Raw genomic sequence first — 17000 nt, 5'->3', positions numbered from 1 at the left:
TTTTAGGACATTTTCATTTTTTTCAACTTAAGATTCCAATTTGAGGATGAATATATAAAGGGATTTCAGCCCAAATATCTACCTCATTTCGCAATTCTTCTCCTCAAATTAAAGTAGGATGAGGAGGAAAACTGCGAATTGGAATTGATCTTAATCCCTTTATTAATGCTCAAATTGGAATCTTAAGTTGAAAATGATGAAAATGTCCTTAAAATTTTTAGATTTCGGCATATCTTAAATGGAAGGGTGACCGTCGTGATGAATTTTGGTACTAAAATAATAGTCGTGGATGAAAATTAATAGGAAATAAATATGTGGACCAAAACTGTCATTTTACTAATACTCGTGGGACTAAAATTTGTATTTGCTCATGTTTTTTAAAAAAATATATAGAAAGATCATTATTACTACCCTATATATACCATTAATATTATTATTATATAAAATTATTTAATAATTCTAATTTGCGCATTTTACCCGTAATGTTTACTCTTTGATAGTAAATCAAATTTTATTTTCATTCTTTGACTATTTTCCTTAATTCCCCTTTTTGCAATAATCACAAATTAAACTTCAAGATAGATAATACAATCCTAACTCAAGTCTAAAAACTAACTACTCATGTTTAAATAACATAAAGAACACAAAAGCACAAGTATTAAACATAAATCTTGCAAACGAAAGAGATAAAAAGAAGGAGAACTTATGTATTGAAAATGAGAGAACATTCTTGAAATCCAAGCTTTAAATCCAAGATTACAAACTTCCAAACTATTATAGAACCTAAATCTAAAAATATGAAAGGAAGTGAAAGAAACCAACTAGGGTTCATCTAGGGTCGGAACCATGTAAAAATGAGTGAAAACGGGCTTAAATACGAACAAAGCGTGGTAGGCACGGTCGTGCTACTGTGCCACTGGCCGTGCAAAAAATGCAGTATACACTGCCTTGGGTTGGCACGGCCATAGGCATTCTTGTGACAACCCAAATTTTAATTTTATAAATCCCGTTTTAAAGAGAATCAGAATAGCCATTTTTCACTACATAAAATTTTTTGCGATAGAATCGGTGTTGAATAAATTATTTTGAACCACTTTTAAATAAATTCAACACCAAGACTTAATTTAATTCCAAAATCCTAAATTTTTTGGGTACTTCGTGTACCAAGTTTTAAAAAGAGAAACTTATCTGAGTGAAACCGGGAGAAATCTGAGAAGCCTAAATTAAGTGTTTATCTAGAAAATATTTTTGGGAAAATTCCATTTCAACCCCAACTATTTTAAATATCAATTCTAGTCCTTGGTTCATGAAGCATGGTGGACCACAAGCCATCCAAAAACCTTTGTCTGATGCACCTTTCTAGCTAAACTTTACACCTTTGCCCTCCACCAATCATGAGGGATCATCCTAGGGTTTTGTGCCTCTATATATAAAGACTCTTCCAGACAATTGCCTCTTGATTCCTCTCTTTGCTTCCCACATTTAAGCTCTGCAAATCAAGAGGCAACACAGTAAGTTTTCATCCTTCTTCTCCATTCAATCCTAGCCTTCCATTTCCCTTTAGCTTTCATCCTTTCTCTGAGGTTCTAGCCTTAAGCTTTGTGTGGTTTGTTTGAGTTGTTTAGGAGGTGAAGGAGGGTGTAGCTAGCTAGGGAAGAAGGTGGAATCCCAACTCAAGAGAAGAAGTCTACAAAGGTATAACCCATGGACTCCCAAAGCTATTTTTCTTAGGCTTTGTGAATTCTTTTTGTGGTAGAAATGAGTAGAAATGCTAGATTACTGAAGTGTTTAAGCTATTAAGTGATTTATTATTGATCTATGATGTGTTGTTGAGGTTTTGGAGGTGTTGGTTTGTTTGGAATAATTTTCTACAAGTGAAAGAACACATCTGATGCACAAGGCAGTGTGGACCAGAATGTGCACGGGCCTAGCCAACGGCCCTAGAAGGGGACCGTTGGCCAGCCCCGTGAATGGCCGGCTCTAGGGAGCGGCCTTTGGAGAGGGCCGTGGTGAAGCGGAACCAGGAGGCGGGACACGCCAAGTCCCGCGATGCTCCGCCAAGCTCCAGTTGTGCAGTGGCCGGGCCCTTGTGGCTCAGCTACGTGTCATTTCGAATCGTGAATCACGGGCCCTTGTGGCTCGTAACCTTGGGCCATCATGACGCACGTTTAGACGTTGGTTTCATCGAATTTGGAGTAGGAATGAGCTTTATGTGATAGATTTTGTGAAGAAAGTTGTTACAGAAGCTATCAGAGTATAACTGCAGTAAGTATAAATTGAGAATCACCAGACTTAGATTATCTATTTGAAGAGTATGATATTACTTGTTTGTTAAATATAGAAACATGAACACTATTGATTAAGTTTTGCTAGAAAAGCATGCCTAAATTGTCTAATATGACTTGTTGAGTTGTCTGCCATGTTTTAGAGCTTTTGAAGTATACAGAGCATGTTTTTCCTTGAATACTAGTATACAGAGAATGAGTATAAGTTGAGTATTTTGAGTTCCAAGTCCATGTTAAATACTTGCTAAGTGTTTGTTGAGAAAATTTGCTAAGTTATGGTTTACGAGCATGATTTAAGAAATTATGGAGAATTCACAGTAAATTGGAGTTGAAGTATGTTTTACACTAAATTGCATTTTTGAGCACATCATGTTTTAAAAGTGCATAAGTGGCCAACGTGAGAGTAAGAATTATTTTCCAAAAACTCATAACTACTTTAGGAAGTCATTATCTTGTTGTATTTATAAATTGTTGAGAAGTTATGTGCATATTTGCATAAGTAAAGTGTTGCATGATTTGAATTGCATGAACTATATCTATATGTATCTAGTGTGAGTAAACCGTGGTTTTGGAGGACCCGATGGGACTATGTCCTTTCAGAATAAAAGAGAAAGAAACGGACATTACGATCCGATATCATGTAACGCGGCGTATTCCCACGTTACGAGGTTGGAAACTGCCCGCCAGGCTTGGAATCCTGGTCAGGGGGTGTGCACACTGATAGTTCGATACCTGATTCCACAGAGTTTGATATATAGAATCAAGAGAGTGGTTCTGTGGGCGAGATGAGTATTAGGTCGGCTAGGCGCCGAGCCCGGATAGGTCCATTCACGCTACGGTGAAGTTCCTACCTCGCCCACGAGTAAAGAAAGTGAGTCATTGCGACTCTAAGAAAGCGAGTCATTGTGACTCTAAGAAAGCGAGTCATTGAGACTCTAAGAAAAGAAGAGCAAAGAGAGTCAGTTTGACTCTAAGAAACCTCCGCAGAAAAGTATTCTTTTTACAAAAGAGTGTATATGTATATCTATCTATACTTATGCTATAGCATCATATCGCATGATTATATGTCTTGCACGAGATTGCATGATTAGTAGTTGAGAGCATGAGATTGCTTATGAGTTATATGATTGCACGAGATTGCATGATTAGTGATTGATAGCATGAGGTTGCGTATGAGTTATTTGCCTTGCATGAGATTGCATGATGAGTATTTGATAGCATGAGATCGCTTAGTGGGTTATATGAAAAAGCATGAGATTGTTGAATACTCGAGAAAGCTTTAGATTTGTTGTAAGTTTGTTGAGACTGTGAAGAGTTGATTGTTGTATAAGTATGCCTATATGTTAATTAGGTTGCAAGCATCTAGAAGTTAATGTCAAAGTATGGTTTAAGTGATTAAGTTGTTTGATCTAAGAATGTGAAGCAAATGTTTTCCAAAAGTATATATTATATTACTTTACAGGGTTGAGTGGCGTTATACTTAGCTTCGTGCTAACGAGTTTGTTTGCTACTTGTTGTTTGATAACCCCTTTCAGGTGGGCCCAGTTTGTAAGAGAGGGCACGAGATAGACTAGAATAGCTTAGATATCTTTTGTAGTCTAAACTCTTTAATGTTTTTGGGTTTGTAGTTGACTACCCATGTTTTGATGGTGTTGAACACCGGGGACTCATCCCCTAGTTTATTGGATGTTAGTAAGACTTTTATGTTTAGTTTGTTTAACCTTAGCCTGTGCAATCACCGTGAAGGGTGATTGTGGCGGTGACACCTCTTCTAAGATGTTTAGTAAGTTTATTCCGCTGCTTTAGTTTATCTTTAAAAAGGTTTAGTTTGTTAATCAAGTTTAACTGTTTAAGAAAAGTGGGTGTTACAATTCTTCTTTGTGATGCCTCAGTAGTGCTTCCACCGTACTCCCTTTTTCCCAACGCCTTAGTGCATCCTTTCTTTGCCATCTGATCCGAACTCACTAGAAGAAAGAGATGAGTTTGTTATTGTTATTTGTGAATTGTTACAATTGAATATAATTGTGGGAAAACTATAGGCAGGCGCGCAAGTAAAAGTTTCTATACATCAGATATAACGGTTTGTACAAAAAAAAATTTAAAGGTTATGATACCAACTTGTAACTCTCCTTATAACCCAAAGGTTCGTACTGCTCTGACACAAACTTTGTATTAGAGGCTAATCAATTCTATTTCGAGTTAATAACCAAAATAGTACTCGACTATAATGGTTTTTCTCAATTTCGTCCTAAACGACTTTGGTGACCTAATGTAGTCCTAGAGTTTTGTGTTTTTGCTCAATTTAGTCGCAGACTTTTATGTTTTTTCTCAATTTAGTCCTCCTTTTGTTATTCCATCAATTTGGTGTTAAATAGATAGACAATTCAGTAATTTCAATATTTACATCTCTTTACTCCTAGACTTGCGAAGTGCAAAATCCCTCTTTATTTTACGAATTACTCCCAGAATTACTCCTAAACATGCGAATATAAAATTTGATTTGCAAGTCTGGGAGTAATATAATTCGTACAAGAAAGAGGGATTTTGCACTTCACAGGTTGAAAGTGAAGAGAGGTCAATATTGAGATTACTGAATTGTCCCTTTATTTAACACCAATTTGACGGAATAACAAACAGAGGACTAAATTGAGCAAAAAACAAAAAGTCTGGGACTACATTAGGTCACCAAAGTCGATTAGGACGAAATTGAGAAAAACCACTATAGTCGAGTACCATTTTGGGTATTAACTCATTCTATTTCATATGTCCAAGATTTCACAATTTAAGCTCTGATAACACTTTGTATCAGAGCCTAATTAATTACATTTCCTATGCCCAAGATTTTACAACCTAATAAATTCTATTCCGCTCAACCCCCTCTTTCTCTCCTCCCGAGAATCAAGAAAATAGCGGAGGTGCCACCCAGAGATGCTTTGCAAAAACATATAGATCAGCTGTATGAAATCATCGAACACCAATATAGTGTTATGCAAAGGATGCATGTCAAGTCCGATGTACTGAAGGAGGAGGTCAACGACGTGAAACTCAAGATAAAAACCAGATATCATGTGCAGATTAAAAAAGAAAAAAAGAAAATAAAGGAGAAGCTCCTTCATGTGGTGGATGTGTTGAATGTGGTTATCTTAATGGTGAAGGACGCTAACGAAGTTCCTCGACTTTATTTTTTTTTTGAAACACACGAAGTTTATCGACTTGAGAGGTCGAAGTCCATCTGAGAGGTCTTTGAAGGCTAGAAAGTTTTTCTATGTCCCTTTTATTTTACATTATTGTGCTTCTTTTTGTTTGTAAAAAGTCCAAATACTATTGACTTTTGTCAAAGTCTCTTTTCTTTGTGTTAAGACTTGTTATGGTGTTAAAAAAAAATCAATTCTAATTCCTGTAACTAGGTATCACATCACCACCTTGAACTTACGATCTACACCTTGAATTGTGGCACTCATATTAGAAATGCACAACGATTGATATAATGAAGAAATGTATAGTAGTTACCCTTAGCTTCACGTTCAATGACTTGTTTAATTTCGTGAATTTTTTCAAGCACTTTATTTTTCTTGCAGAAAATCTCTTCACCCGACATTCTTCTTTGTGATGCCTCAATAGTGCTTCCACCGTCTGCCCTTTTTCTCGACGCCTCTGCCATATGATCTGAATTGACTTACTAGAAGAAAGAGAGGAGTTTGTTATTGTTATTGGTGAATTGTTACAACTGAATATAAAGTAGGGAAAACTATAGGCACGCGGGCAAAGACAAATTTTCTATACATCAAACTAATGGTGTGTACAAAAAGAAAAATAAAAAATTCAAAGGTTCTAATACCAACTTGTAACTCTCCTTCCACTACGCCAAATAGGTCATTTAGCGGAAGTTATTGTTGCATTTAGCGGCGGTTTAGAACCACCATGCTTGTGCTTCCCGACGGTTATTCAATCGTGACTCAATAGTGTGTCGCGAACAATTTAGCGACAGTTTCATACAACCGTGCGAATTTTTATTTAGCGGCGGTTTAGAACCACCATGCTTGTGCTTCCCGACGGTTATTCAATCGTGACTCAATAGTGTGCCGCGAACAATTTAGCGGCAGTTTCATACAACCGTGAGAATTTTTATTTAGCGGCAGTTCTTATTGCATTTAGCGACGATTTCATAACCGCCTCTAAATATATGTTAATTTGGCATAGTTTCGCCAGAAGGCGTTTTGTTCTTGATGGCTACGGGTGTGGCCAGAAGAGTGAGAAATACAAAATTAAAAAAGAAAACAGATAATTCTCACAAAAACTAAGCGCCCCCAAGACCTAACTCTAATTTCTACACTCTACACGTCTGCCCGTCTCCTCTAGTCCAGCCTGCCGCCACCATTTCACGCTCTAGTCCGTCGCGAGTCACGCCACCATTGCCAGTACACTGTACGCCACCAGTCCCACTAACCTGAAACTCCAAGCCCTCAATTGCTCTGTAGTCCTGCCACCCCACAAAAACCCAAAACTTACGCGTCATTTGCTTCTTGTAAGCCTTTTCAGTTCTTGTAATGGCCCCGTTTACTAACAGAAAACTGTTCTCTGTTTTTTGTTTTCTAATTTTTCAGTTTTAATTTTCTATTTTCTGTTTAGAAAACTTGTTTACTAACACTTATTTTTAATTTTTTTTTTTAGATTAACGTTAAAAAATGGACACAAGTTTAATTTCGAGTGATTTTTAGATCTTATATTTAAGATATTTTTACATATGTTTGGTTTAAATGGAATAAATTTAATTTTTTGTTTTACTTTTAAGTCTAATGTATGTAAATTTTTGTTTTACATAAAAACTAAAAAATATATCCGAACCAATAACCTACTAATTTCACCTAAAATTTACTTTAGATAATATTAATATTTTTTGAGCTAATATTTAAAATATTTTTTTGGATATATTCATTTGAATGTTATATGAATATATAATTTTTACTTTAAATTCTAATATATGTGAGATTTCAATATCCGATATCCGGACCGAATTTGTATTACGATATAACATAACTAAAATTATCCGAACTAATAATCTATTGAGTTCAACTAAAATCTAAAAATTGTATAAAGTTCAATTCTTAATTTTGATAATGTAAATAATGTCTAAATGGCTAAATTTAAAGTGAAAGTAAATAAGTTATGTTTAAACAAGTAAAATATAAAATATAGAAAATGGTGATAAGTAAAAGAATATGATAATAAATGTAATCATAGTAATGTGGTTATAGTGACATATAACCAAATAGATGATAGATGATTATGCTTTCCATTTAGAAAACAGTTTTTAAGAGTTTCCAAAAGTTATTTAAAGGTATGTTCTTTCTCTTTGTTTTAATTAATATTCTCTCACCCTTTTAGCGTTTTCATGATTTGGGATTATCTCTTGTCTTGTTTTTGTGGCTCAAAACCGTGTCTAAAATACATAATGTGCATATTGAATGTTGACAATTTACGTCCATAATTTACATGTTTAATGTTCATAATTTACGTACTAAATGTTCGTAATTTATCTTTTTACAAATTGTGACCATTCAGTATATAAATTTGTAAATTACGCATGTACCGGGGTCCACTCTATTCATTATATATATATATATATATATATATATATATATATATATATATATATATATATATATATATATATATATGGAAGGGATCAGGTGCATTTGTGGCTTCCTGTGCAGTTGTGCGGTTGATTAATGTGCATGAGTTTTATACTTAATGTGCGTGAGTCTTGTACTTAATGTGCCTGAGATTTGTACTTAATGTGCGTGAGTGTGTAATGTTAATGTGCGTGTGTTTTGTACTTAATGTGCATGAGTATTGTGCTTAATGTGCGAGAGGTTTGTGCTTAATGTGCGTGACTTTTAACACAATCGCACACGAAGCTATAAACAAAATACATTTAGGCCACAACCTCACACACATTAAACACAAAAGTCAGACGAAGACGAAGACGTATAAGATGAAGAAAAGAGAGAGGGGAAGAGAGGATTAAGGGAATAGGAAGAGAAAACGAAAAAGTAGACGAAGACGTATATGATGAAGAACAGAGAGATGGGAAGAGAGGATTAAAGGAATAGGAAGAGAAGACGAAGACGTATATGAAGAAGAACAGAGAGAGAGAGAGAGAGTAATATAGGATTAAGGGAAAAGAGAGAAAGAGAACACGAAGATGAAAGCGTATATGTACAGGAGCACATTAACATTACACACTCACGCACATTAAGTACAAATCTCAGGCACATTAAACACAAGACTCAGGCACATTAAGTACAAAACTCACGCACATTAACATTACACACTCACGAACATTAAGTACAAAGCTCAGGCACATTAAGCACAAGACTCACGCACATTAAGTATAGAGCTCACGCACATTAATCAACCGCACAACCGCACGGGAAGCACCCAACCGCACTGGAACCTTTCACTATATATATATATATATATATATATATATATATATATATATATATATATATATATATATATAGAGAGAGAGAGAGAGAGAGAGAGAGAGAGAGAGAGGAAGATTCAAGTGCGGCAGGGGCTTTAGGTGCGGCGGTGCGGTCAATTACAGGCCACTAGATTAGATAAATCCAATAAATCACATTCATCAAGGCTTCTCCAATATTTTCGCGCACGTTTTCACACTACGCGATCTGCAAGGTTAAAATCGTCATTTGGCACCAGAATAGATCGAATCATAGTGTTGTGTGTTTTATGTTCGTTATTGGTGCATTATTAACCTTACTGTGGTGTATTTGAGGATTCGTGTTAGTGCCAAGTTCAGGTGCGCCCGCGCCTTTCCGTGCGGTCAGTGCGTGCGCACTAATAGTTATACAAATATACAATATCCATGTTTGAAAATGCACACCAAAAAACATGCACAAATTAGATACGCATCACCAGAAAACACCATTAGGTATAAATAAAACACCACAAAGTGTTCGGAAATACAGCATTGGGATGATGAGTTATATGATGTATTTTTTGGTATGTTGTGTGTTTTTTTGGTGTATTTGTGCATTTCATTGTTGTGTTTTTCCTAACACTATTGGTATCTTTTGTTAACACTGTTGGTGTATTCTATCAAGCGATCGATATAAATGACCACTATAATTACCATAACACCCCCCACTTACCAAGACGCGCTTAAATCTTCAAATCTTCAGAAATTAGCCGCTGCCGTTAGATTAAGCAGAATGGACGATGATAATATGGCCGCACCGCCGCATTTGAACTTTTTCCTATATATATATATATATATATATATATACATATATATATATATATATAGACACACACACACTAATAAGAGTCAAAGAGAGTTAGGCCTATAATGGGTAAAAAAAATGACGGTCAAATTTTTTAATCAAATGAATGGCTCAGATTGGTCAGATTTTAATTTTTTCTTGAGATTTCCTAATTTATTCTTAATTATATGATTATCCGTTAACTTTTCGGTTAAATATTATATTCTCCATTAATCTTTGTTAGTTCACCGTTAACTTACAGATTGATTTCAATAAGAAAAGTATTAGGTTCGAACATCATCGCAATCAAAGTTGGCATAATTAGTACTTTATTTTACTCTTATTAAATTAAATAATAATTTAGTAGCTACAACAAAAAATAATAAATATGCATTTCTTTAATTTAGAATTATCTGTCTTTCCTTTATTCAAAAAAAATTATTCATTATCAATAAATTAAATAAGAGAAATAATTTCATTAGTTATATTGTCTTTATTTTTCTCCAAGATAAAAATTCTTTACATTCAAATTCATCAATTGATTATATTCGCTACATTGTCCCTACAATGTCTTTATTCAAAAAAATTATTCATTATCAATAAATTAATTAAGAGAAATAATTTCATTAGTTATATTGTCTTTATTTTTCTCCAATGTAAAAATTCTTTACATTCAAATTCATCAATTGATTATATTCACTACATTCTCTATTATCTTTTTTTTGTGCACTATTTTTTAATTAAATATGAAAGTTATAATACAAAATAATGCTATATATTTATTTATCAAGTATTTTATTAATACCATGAAAAAATTAAAAAAATATAATTAAGTCAATCATATTAACTACTTGAGGGATTTGTTGACAAAGAGAGTATTCAAATAACACAACAAATTGAAGTGGGAAACTATCGTGAAATGTCCTTGTTTGGCAATCAGTAGCTAGCGGTTAGTGTTAAGGATTATATTAGCAGATTTGACAAGCGAATTATATCAACGGTTGGTAAAAAAATATTTTTAAAAAAAATTAGTTGTTTAGATTAACATGTAAAATGACCTAGGGTATAATCATAATAATAATAATAATAATAATAATAATAATAACAATAATAATAATAATAATAATAATAATAATAATAGTTTCAAAACAATAATGAAAATAATAATAATAATAATAATAATAATAATAATAATAAAAATAATAATAATAATAAAAATAATAATAATAATAATAATAATAAAAATAATAATAATTTAATAAACGAAATAATTTTTTTTAAAAAAATAAAAAATAAAACATATGGGGAGCCGAACGTTCAGCTCCCCTTAGTTTTGCCACTTTTCCCACATCGGTGGAAAAATTGGCATGGGAGCCTTGAGGCTCCTATAAAAGGAGGCTTAAGGCTCCAATTTAAAAATAAGCTTACCCATCCGTTGATGGGCAAGTAGTAAGCCAGCGGAACTGACTTTTGTTATTCAAGGAGTCGAAATGGCTCTACAGTTTTAACTTTTTTTTAAAAAAATATAAAGGTGTTTTGGGAAGTCATTCTAAAAAACGCTAAGTGAAATTATTATAAATTGCAGTTTTGGTATTTTCAGTGGTTTGTAACAAATTATTGCCCCAAACTGTTGAATAACCAAACACTTTCTTTAGCATTTTGATCTTTGGGTTACATCATATTTACCAACCGTCCAATATCAATGGGTTACATTATATTTAAATTTTTTAAATTTTTACTACTTCATCTAAATTCCTTAAATTAAGAATTTCTTTATCCATAATAATTTATTCAACAATAATGGTTGAACTAAATGAACACCGAGCAAACCAGCTAAAGGACGGGTACCGTTGATTCATTCATTGATCTCTATTTAAAAAAAGTTTAGCGACAATTATAATGAATCTCCTATATTATATTGTATTCATATATTATGAGTTACATATTTAAATAAACAAATTTGACATTAAATTACTTATGTATGAACTTTTCATATATAATCTACATTGATATACTTTCAAACATTAAGTATTAACTCATTCGCGCAATGCGCGAGTAAAACTAGTATATATATTGATGGGGATATTGGAGGTGGGCCATGGACGCAGAGGGCCTAGGTAATTGGGCCGACAGGGGGAGGCGACACATTTGGGCCGGAGGCCAAGAGGGGCCGCCGGCGCTACCCGGCGCCGGCGGCCGGACCGGGACGCCGACCGAGGCACTGGCCCCGGTCGGCCACGGTGCACCCAGTGCGCGCTGGGCGCGGGCCAACACGGCCTTGGCGCCTGGCGCGCGGGGGGCCGCAGCCGGCCCCAGGCGGGGGCCGGCGCCGGTGGCCGGACAGCGACACCGGCCGGGGCGCTGGCCCCGGTCGACCGTGGTGCGACCAGCGCGCCCTGGGCGCGGGCCAGCGCGGCCTCGGCGCCCAGCGCGTGCTGGGGGGCCACAGCCGGCCCCGGGCAGGGGTCGGCGCCGGTGGCCGGGCGGCGACGTCGACCGGGGCGTTGGCCCCGGGTGGCCACGTCGCGACCAGCCCGGCCTTGGCGCCCGGCGTGCTGGGGCCATGGCCGGCCCCGAGCGGGGGCCGGCGCTGGTGACCGAGGAAAGAGCCGGCCAGGGCGCGTTGGCCCCGGCCGGCCGTGGCGCCCCCGGCGCATCCGGCGCCGCGCCGGTCCTGTGCGACCGCGGTCCCGGCGTCCCGGGGTGTTGGTCTCGGGCGGCGTCCGCATGCAGGAGGGGTGGGTGCGCCGAGCATGGTGAGTCGGGGGTGGCGTGAGTAAGGTGGCAAAGGCAATAGGAGCCGAGAAAGGTAGAGAACGTGATGTAAATGGCGAGAAGCAAGCGGAGTGGGGAAGTGGGGATGGATTGCATGGGACACGTGGACGCTAGAGGAGGAGGGGGGCTTTCTATAAATAGGGGCCCTGGATCTCTGGCTAAAGGGCAACACAGACACGACATGCACACTAGTCCAGTGGTCTTGATCTCATACTCTCAATCCAGTCACCTGGGTTCGATTCCAAGCAGTAACAAGTTAGCAATAGCCCATCCTGTGGGCCTTGTTCTTTGTATTTGGGTCGCTGTTCTTGGGCCTGTACCTCGGGCTTCTATACACATCGTGTTGGGCCTAGCGCCCTACCCCCTGTTCTGTACCCCTGTACCCAGTTTATGGTGGACCCGGTCCTAATAAAACCATCATATATATATATATATATATATATATATATATATACACACACACACACACACACACACGCAATCAAATAATGTATATTCAGTACATAAATAATATACTTTTAGTGCATTGAAAATGTACATTATATTCATGGTCCACACAACTATGTAGAACATGGACAGTTGGACACAATAATTTGCCTAGAAGAATTAGAGAGGCAATTAAACACCCGCTAAAGTGTCATCCCTAACAAACACTTTTGCTAGAGTGTGAAAGAGTATGTAAATGCATGATTTTCTTAAAATGCATTTTGTACAACAATTGATTGCTTTAATGGCACGTTTGGTTCACGAAATAGGCTTGGAATGGCATAACATTCCCAATAATATGTTTATTTCTTCGTTTGGTAAAAAAATTTATTTCCAAGAATAATGTTCCTGTGAATGGCCTATTCCCTTTCCAGGGGGAATAGCTATTACCGGCACCCCCTGATATTAATCTATTCCTGCGTTCTCAGGATTAGCTTTTATATTTTATTTCCAATTTTACCCTTTGTTTAACCTAAACTGCTATCTTTCTCTCTCTTTGCCAACGCCACCATCTGTTTCATTGTCAAAGCCACCATCTGTTTCATTTTTTCCCTTTCTCTCTTTGTTTCTTTGTTCTACTTAGGGCATCTTCAATAGTGGAGATTTTGGTGTGGTTTTTTAGGAGTTTTTGTGTGTGTGATTAGGAAAGATAAAATGAGATGAAATAAAAAATGGAGAAAAAAAAAACAAAACAAAAGCTGAATTTAATAATAATAAAAAAAAAACAGACAGTCAAAGCTTTAATTAACGCGCCCAGCGGATGCGTGCAGTGCACGCGCCAGGGCGCTAATTGGACTTCACGCAGCTTTGGTTGCAATTCTTTATTTAATGTGATGGGTCCCACCAACTGACAAAATATCCCAAAATAAGAGAAGCAACTCCACCACCGCCGCACGCGCCTCCACACGCCACCCTCTTTCTCTCACGCGCCGCCTTCCACCGTCACACGCACCGGCGCGTGAGACCTCAGGCGAGATTTTTCGGCTAAACTTTTCAGTTGGTTTTTGACACTTCTCTGACTCTCCTGGTAATATTTTTTCTTCTTTTGTCAATCATGTCTTCAACTGGAACTGAGGAAACATTTGGCAGTGTTGAAAATGTTATTTCTTGCTCAATTTTTGTGCCTACTTTATCTGGATATCCAGTTGTTACCTCTGAAAAATTGTGTGGGTCACAAAACTACCCAATCGTTATATCGTGCACCAGGGCGCACAGTGCATTGTGCGCCCCACCCTGCCCAAAACGACGTTGTTTTGTTAAGTTGTGTGGGGAGTTGATGCGACAGAGTTTATTTGTATTCTAGTATACAATTGTGTACATTCTATTATACAATTGTGTACATTCGAAACATGGGATTTTTTTAAGAGTTAAGAATTTATGTGTATTATGTTAAGAGTTTATGTGTATTATCTATTATGTATTATGATAGATTATGTGTATTATCGTTTCAAAAAAAGACTATGTGTATTCTGTTATACAATTATGTATTTCTATTATACAATTATGTACATTCGAAACATGGGAATTTTTTTTTTTAAAGTTAACAGCAGACACGCAAAACGGAATTTCAAAACAAAAGGTACAAAACGACGTCGTTTTGAGCCAGGGCGCACAATGGTGCACGATATATTTGCCCAAAACTACCACTCTTGGTCCGATGCTGTTGAAATGTGGTTTATGGGCCAAGGTGTTATTGACCATTTGGAACAGGGGGTAGAGAACGTTCCAGAAATGAGAAGGCAATTTGGAAAAGGGTGGATGCACAACTTTGTAGTCTCCTATGGCAATTCCTTTCACCTGAGTTAATTCAACTGTTTAGAGTTTTTAAAACATGTGTTGAGGTATGGAATCTAGCCAAATCCTTATACACTAATGATATTTCACAAGGTTACATAGTTGTTGATAATTTGGTTAACATAAAGAAGGGTGGTGTGAGTATGAAAGTCTTTCTTGGAAAAACTCAAATTTATTAACATGAGTTTAATAAGCTATTACCAATTGGAGGGACACCTACTAAACAAACTGCCCAACGTGAAATTTTGTTGTTGTTGTTTTATCTAAATTAGGCCCCGGGTTTGAGAATACTCGAAATAAGATTCTTGGGGATAATGTTGTGTTACGGATCCAAGAATTGTTCAAATGCCTTCTTCAAGTGGCTTCATTTCTTGGTGAGATTCCTGTACCCATCATAGAACAATTTGCTCTTGTGATCTAAGGAGGTCGAGGTAACAATCTGGGCAACCGGAATAAAGACCGTAGTTGGCAGAAAAACATTAGATATTGTGATTACTGCAATAGATCTGGACACACACGAGACCGATGTTGGAAGCTGCATGGGAAACTGTTGCCTGCCCCTACAAATGTGGCTCAGCTCAAACAAGAAGAATCAGGTTCTAAAACTATCTCTCTTGCAGAATATGAAGAATCTGTCCGGTTTAAAGCTGATACCCAAGTTGTTGTTGTCACTCCTTTGGTTCATACCAAAGAGACTCATACTGCCCTTGTTTCTCAATCTGGACCTCTTGGACCATGGGTCCTTGATTCAGGTGCCTCTGAACATATCTGTGGTAATTCTTCTTTATTGACTCACCTCACAAACTCTAAGTCACTTCCGTCCATTGTGTTTGGTAATGGATCCATAAGTATTGCTAACGGAGTTGGTAAAGCAAGACCTCTTCCTAATTTACCTTTGTCATCGGTTTTGTATATACCTACGTGTCCTTTTAATTTGATTTCCATTCGTCAACTTACTCATTCTCTAAATTTCATTGTCACTTTTTCTTCTGATTCGGTTATTATACAGGACCGTCGTTCGGGGAAGACGATTGGCTCGGGGTATGAATCAAAAGGATTATACCGTCTATCCACTCCTGCTTCCGCTGTCTGTAGTGCTACTATTCCTCCTTCCCTTACTCATTGTCATCTAGGTCATCCAAGTTTGAAGAAACTACAACAACTTGAACCGAGTCTCTCAAAGTTGTCTTCACTAGAGTGTGAATCTTGTTAATTGGGAAAACATTCAAGAACCTCATTTCCTGAACGGGTTAATAAAGTATCCTCATCCCCTTTTTCCTTAGTTCACAGTGATATTTGGGGTCCTTGTCGTGTCACTTCTATGTTAGGTTTTAAGTATTTTGTTACTTTTATTGATGACTTTTCTTGTTGTACTTGGGTTTTCCTAATGCAACGACGTTCGGAACTGTTCAACCTAACATCTTTCAAAAGTTTCATAATGAAATTAAGAATCAGTTTGGAATGTCTATTAAAATTCTTCAGAGTGATAATGCCAAGGAATATTTCAATACTCCTTTGTCTACACTTCTTGACTCTGAGGGTATTCTCCATGAGTATTCTTGTCCAGATACCCCACAACAGAATGGTGTGTCCGAACAAAAGAATAGGCATCTAGTGGAGACTGCTTGGACTATGCTTCTTCACTACAAGGTTCTTTCTTATTTCTGGTGAGATGTTATCCTTCATTCATGTTACCATATTAACCGTATGCCATCGTCTATTCTACACGGTAAAATACATTATAGCATATTGTTTCCTCAATAGCCATTACAAAAGCTTCCACTTAAGGTTTTTGGTTGCACTTGCTTTGTTCGGAATATTACTCATAGTCATGATAAACTCTCAAACAAGTCCTTGGAATGTGTTTTTGTGGGGTACTCTAGGGTTCAGATGTTACTTCCCTGACACACGTCGATTCTATGTATCACAAAATGTTACCTTCTTTGAGTACACTCCATTCTTTTCATCTGACTCTACAGGGGTTGTGGATCCTTTTTCATGATGTCCTACTAGTTCCCTCGTTTGAAAGAGGGATAGAAATACCAATTATCTCCTGGTGTCCTACCTCCCAATACATCACAAACCCACACTATTTCTCCTTTCCAGTTCACCTATCATCGTCAGTCAAAATTACCACCAACCACTACTGTTGCAAACATTGACCCTGTTGATTCATCTCATGAGCTGTCTCTTCCCTTAAATCTGGTTCCTGCTCTAATCTCCAGTCCTCCCATTGCTAGTCGAGTAGGTAACAGGTCTACTCGTAATCCCTACCCTATATATAATTTTGTCTCTTATCGCCGTTTTTCCCTGTTTATAATGCTTTCATCTCCAGTTTATCATCCGTTTCTGTTCCTAAATCGGTTAAGGA

The sequence above is a fragment of the Ipomoea nil genome, unplaced genomic scaffold (assembly GCF_001879475.1).
Source record: "Ipomoea nil cultivar Tokyo-kokei standard unplaced genomic scaffold, Asagao_1.1 scaffold2823, whole genome shotgun sequence".
Taxonomy (NCBI): Eukaryota; Viridiplantae; Streptophyta; class Magnoliopsida; order Solanales; family Convolvulaceae; genus Ipomoea; species Ipomoea nil.
This window is presented reverse-complemented; position numbering follows the sequence as displayed.